This window comes from Pinus tabuliformis, chromosome 4_1, assembly GCF_031772625.1.
Source record: "Pinus tabuliformis cultivar Carrire ecotype Pingquan chromosome 4_1, CPIR1, whole genome shotgun sequence".
NCBI lineage: Eukaryota > Viridiplantae > Streptophyta > Pinopsida > Pinales > Pinaceae > Pinus > Pinus tabuliformis.
Window position 1 is genome coordinate 71,554,052 of NC_142303.1, and position 6,057 is coordinate 71,560,108.

Consider the following 6,057-nt stretch of genomic DNA (forward strand, 5'->3'; position numbering starts at 1 on the left):
TATTTTGTTATTTAATTAATTATGCAAGAACCTTGGCAGCGCCGATAGTGATGAAGTCTGGACCCGATGTGTTTCAGAGGCGAAATATATATATGTTTTCAGGTCCACAAAGATCAGTTTTTCATGCTTTTTAAGGTTTTCGCCATATTGCAAAAATACAAAGGGAACAAAGGGACCGGGCCATCTGCGATAGGTGACAGCGACCCAAAGGGCAGACCCGATGGGTAAATAAATTATTTTTGAGGACTTTTAAAGTCTGAAAGGAACAAACATTGGTAGGAGTTTATAGCATTACAGTGGTTTCTGTGTAAAATAGAAAACACTCATTATTAAACAGTTTGAAGAGAAACCGATGCTGAGAGGCATCTACAGCACAACAAAGCATACCCAACTAGCCCAAAACAGAAATATCATGGGAATCTACAACACAACATAGCCCAAATCAAATACATCATGGAGCAGAACAGCGCAACATATCCGAAATCAACAGAAGAGATTGTGGGCATTGTTAGAGTCGGTCTTTACATCCCTCCGTCAGAGATCATTTCTCTTATTGCATTTCATTTTTAGGTGTCACATTCCGTTTATTCATCTGCATTCCGCTAGGGGCATGCCATAATCTGACGGAAGGGTCTTGTCAGTCATTACCCCTCATGCTTTGTACCTGTTGGCTCAGGTCTGTTCATCGAATTTCATTAAATCAATTTTAAGTCATTTGCAGTCCTGTTCTAATCTCTTGGTCAGCAAAGAATTATTATAAGAGTTTTAGGTCTTTTTAGGTCTAGGATTTAGTTGATTTAGTCCTCAAAGTGCCCAATAATGCCAGCAGGCCAAAGGGAGGTTCAATAAGTTTTCATTTTAGGGTTTTCATCATCAATAATGCTCAAGGATGATTCCTCTTCAAAACTCTGTTTTTGAAGAAGAATAAATATGTATTTTTAAAGTTTTCTGCCATGGAGTACTTCAAATGCAGCTTCTGGTCATCCTTTGCTGAAATCCAAATGCCACCATCCCTGCAAAAAATCAAGAACAATTTCATCATTCAAGCTTAGAAAATCAGTGACGAAACCAAAAGACAGAGTTGTATTAAATGCAAAAGTGCTAAAGTTTAGAAAGTGGGTGTGCACAAGTCAAAAATTAAAGCCCTATCATAAGAGACATTTTTGTGTTCCAACATTTCATTTGCACGCCAAATAACATTAGAGAACCGAAATGAAAATGGGGAGAAGCAAATTTAGTTTTTGGAAGTCGAAAGTGTTTTGACACAGAGCTGCGTGACGCATTGGGAGTAGGCGCGGCGCATCCACAAGGCGCGGCGCATAGAGTGACATTTCACAGTGTAAATTTACACTGGCGCGGCGCATCCAGCCTGTGCAGCGCGTTGGGATGGGGCACAGTGCACAGGGATGGAACACCAAAACTTTGTTATCTCTTAATAAATTTCAAATCAACCAAGTTTCCTATGCTCCGAGTAGGTTTATGAAGTTTTGTAATTGTTATGAAACATCGTTTGATAGGTGATGGGCAACTGGTGGGGCTCAAGTTGACATTTGGGATCATGACAAGTCAGAACCGATAAACAATTTTGCTTGGGGGTCTGATACTGTCATTTCTGAATAGTTTAATCCTGCAGAGAAAGATATATTCACAACAATTGCCAGTGGCCGTAGTATTTTTCTATATGACCTTCGAATGGCATCACCTTTGAACAAGTTAATTATGCAGACAAGGAAATGGAATATCCAAGATAACCTATGAATTTCACTACAGCTAATGAAGATTGCAACTGCTATAGCTATGATATGAGAAGAATAACTATTTCAACATGTGCGCACCAAGACCATGTTTCCGCTGTGATGGATATTGATTATTCTCCATCTGGTCGGGAATTTGTGACGGGATCTTATGATAGAACAGTGAAAATATTCCCCTATAATGCAGGTCACAGCAGAGAAATCTACCATACGAAACGAATGCAAAGGGTGTTTTGTGTGAAATTTAGTGGTGATGCAACGTATGTTGTCTCTGGAAGTGATGATGTTAATATTCACCTGCGAGAAGCTAAAGCATCGGAGCAGTTAGGAGTGCTTCTCCTGAGAGAGCGTAAAAGGCCCGAATATTTAGATGTTGTAAAGGAATGGTTTAAGCATCTTCCAGAAATTAAATGCATTGAGAGACATCGACACGGACCAAAGCCTAAATTTAAAACGAAGACATCAACCGTAGCAGAGAAATAAGCTATGTGGCCTATTTTTGTCTTCAGTTGTGATTCAAAGGGGATTTACACCTACAGATTTCACCTCTTCATTGGTCATCAACAGATTCAAGTGGAATAATGTAACATTGTTCTATCTATAGAACAGATGGACGGCTCTTCTTCTATCTTCATGATTTTAGTTGAAACAGCTCCCTATTTTCATCGATCTGTTTTCCCACCTCTGAGTTTATTTATTGTATTGTAAATCATTTGTAAAGGGTCTGAGTTCTGGGAAAGGTGTGGAAGAGAAACTCAACACTTCACTATACAATTTGGCCAAGAAATTAATTAAATGATGCAGCTCTGATTCATGAGATTCATGTGGTATGAGTTTAGCATATGTTTCTTCTTTCTGTTTCATATGTATCTTGTTATGTTTTACAGTTCATTCATAGTCATTTCCAGTTGAATGCTTTTAAGTAAGAAAGGTGGAATCCAGTTCACTTCTCTGCCTTGGGAAGGCATTCCTGCTTTGTGTTTCTTCTTACGTTTGAAATGGATTCATTCATTATGCCCTTTTCAACCTCTTAACAGTCTTTCCACTCCATTTTATTTAAATTTGATTGCTAAACCTCCTGCCTATCTTGCCTCATGAAACTCTCGGTGTCTTTGATTTAATTTCTCATCTCATGCTGTTCTTTGTCCCATATAGCCCTGAAAACTCAGTCATTTATTAAACTACCTCTTTCATGTTTATTTACTAGCCTAAGATCAGTTATTAAATCAGTCATCTCAAGCCCCATCGATTATCTTTCGCTGAGATTGACCCGGAGAGAGCCCTCTCCTGTCCTCATAGGGCTAGCTACGAGGATGAGCATGGTTTGATGTGGACCTAGAACCTTTTCTTTTCATCCTGAGGCAAATCTAGGCTCTAACAGGCATCTCTGTCAAGAGAGAGCTCCCTGCCAACGCACCCAAAATATGTGAGTGTGGTTATTCCTATGTTAGAAAGAGAAAAACCTCCGAGCCATGCCTGCCTATTGAGGGAATCAAATGGTTAAGGGATAGATCAGACAAGGTTAAGACTTCGAGCCTTATTGAGAGCTCAGGAGCATTGTAAAGGGCCCATAAAAGGCAGAAAACTAGATGTAACAAAGGTTCAACTTTTGGAGATTATTCCTCCTCTGTTTATTCAAGCTTCTCATCTTCATCCTAAGAAATATAAGCTTCTTTTGCCATTAGATGTTCAATGTCCATCCCCTTTATGTTGTTCTACGCTTGCACTAGAACAGTTTGTGCAGGTTTTCTATGTGTGTAAGGCCAGATCACTGTCATCTTATCTCTTCTTTGATATATTAGATTAGCAAGCTTCTTTGCTGCCTGTAGCTAGCCATTTATATGTGTTATTATATATGCATATGCCAGTATAGTCAGTAAGTTCATTTGTTGCCTGTAGCTAGCCATTCATATATGTTCATGTATGTAATATGTTGGTACTGTCAGTATTCTCCATCTACCCATTAAATCTACAAACTATTGGGCATTTGTGGTCTAAAGCCTTGTGTTGTTAAGGGTGTTCATGCATGTCTTGAGTAAGAATAGAGTTGAAATGGTTATCTAACTTGATCCAAACCATCATTTATTCCAATAGTTCAGAGAACAATATTGAAGATTACATGTTACCAGGCATCTCTGATTTACAATCTAGGAGAGTTTCCTGGAGTGATAACATAATTGGCACTGTTGCTGGGGAAAGGAAATTAAAGCTCAACTTCCCTAGGAAACTACACAGATCCAACTTTGATGATAGATAAAGTTTGGGCACATTTTTGGTTCTAATCATTTATCTGGCGACTCTACTAGAGGCCGAACCTCTTAGCGACTCCACTTCATAGTTCTAGCTTAGTTTGTGAGGCATACTCGGAGAAATCCTCAAAAGCTACACGCTGACCTGGTACCTGATCCTGAAAAAATCATCAAAGAGAGAAAGGTATTGCAAAAAGGAGCATCAGGTTCAGGTAAACCTAAACAATCTCCTATATCTCTACAATAAAGTCTTGTAATAGAACAAATACATGTTGAGAGTATAGCATCTAATAATAGCAGTGAAGAAAAACTCTCAGAGATTCATAAAGCTCCTCATTCTTTAGGTTCTCCTTTCGCTTTAAGCCCAAAAGAAACCTCACCTCCTATCCATCATACTCCTTTAGTCCTGTCAGTCACTCCTCAGCCCTCTATCATTCAGACTGTCGGTACTCTTTTAGCTACCACAACTATGGCAGGTCCACAAGCACCTACCAAAATGGAAAGAATCATAGCTACTAGGTATGGACCTCTAATACTCCCCACTCCTTTGAATGCCATGCCTACTGGAGAATATCAGAAATATAGGCCTAAGTTCACTGGGACTGAAGGTGTTACTGCTGAAGAACATCTTGAGTCATTCTATAGCTATGCTGATAATCTGGACATTAGTGAAGATGATGTGTGGATGAGAGTCTTTGTCCAAAGCCTAGATGGAGAGGCTATAAAATGGTTTAGAGAACTAACCCGTAGATCTATAGCAGATATTGAAGCTTTAGATGATGCATTCCTAAAGCATTGGGGGGATAAAAAGGACCTCCTCTATTACCACACTGAGTTTGGAAACTTAAAGAGAGAAAATGGTGAGTTGCTATCTAATTTCAATAAAAGGTTTAACCATATGTACAACAAGATTCCAGCTGAAGTAAAACCCACTACTACCTCTGCTAAACTCACCTATGCCAGTGCTTTTGATTCTGACTTCTGCCTACTGTTGAGAGAGAGGCGATGTGCTACTTTGGCTGACATGCAGGATGTAGCCTTAGAAGTGGAATCAAACATCATGGATGCAGAGAAGTTCATGGGAAATGTTGATAGAAGAAGATCAAGGGGATAGTCTTCATCATCCTCTGATCCTAAGATATATAAAATGACCAAAATGATCGAGTCATTAGCCTTTGAAATCTCTAAATTGAAGGTTGAGCAGCAACTGGGGAAAGGAAGAATTCTTAATACCTTTGCCCCAAGAAATCCAAATCCAAATCCATATAGAAGAACGAATGAGCAGTTGCAGATTTTGTAAAGAAACAAAAATGCAAATGAAGACCAAAGGGTGAATGTTTCTGGGAAAACTAGTATTCCTAAAGAATGCTAGCCCTCTAGGTTTGGCAGCTACCCTAGAAACAACAGTTTAAAGTAATTCAATGATTTTTTCTATGTGTAACAGATAAGAGAAAGATAATGGAACCAACCTGGAACTTTCGCTTAATCCCTTGCTTGATCTCTCTCTCCTTTGATAGATCCTGCAACTCCTCCCCGTACTTAACACGCTTGGAGAGTACCTTCACAAGTACAACAACAAAGAACCATCAAAGCATCGTGATCTATTACAACATAAACATTAGAGAATCAGATATATAATGAACAAATGTTAGCATTCACAATTGCATAATCATATGGAAGAAAACTTGAAGAAATTTATTAATAGAAGGGAGAATTACAACCCAGTTGTCTGATCCAGCATCATCCTCCTAGCTTCAATCCTTCTTCACCTCATGAAATAGCAAGATCACACCAACAATACAATGCTCTTTCCTCAATTACAAACTATCAGCACTTCCTTGCAATTCACAATATTCCAGCCTCCAGATCTCTTGGATGAGGGATCCATTTATAGATGTGTGCAAGGGTGTGTGTCATCCCTGGGGTTTGATTAGTGTCATTCCACTTGTTACAGTTGATTCCATAAGAGAAGGGATTGGAGATTTCTTGGATCCCTTACTCATCCTTGGGCGAATTTAGAGAGGCAAGTGGCACAAGAGAAGTTTCTAGAAGAT

General features: G+C 39.1%; 1 pseudogene; it reads left to right on the forward strand.

Moving 5' to 3' along the window:
* The first annotated feature begins 1,521 nt into the window (after positions 1-1,521).
* Positions 1,522-2,237, forward strand: LOC149174197 (uncharacterized; annotated as a pseudogene).
* The last annotated feature ends 3,820 nt before the right edge of the window (positions 2,238-6,057 follow it).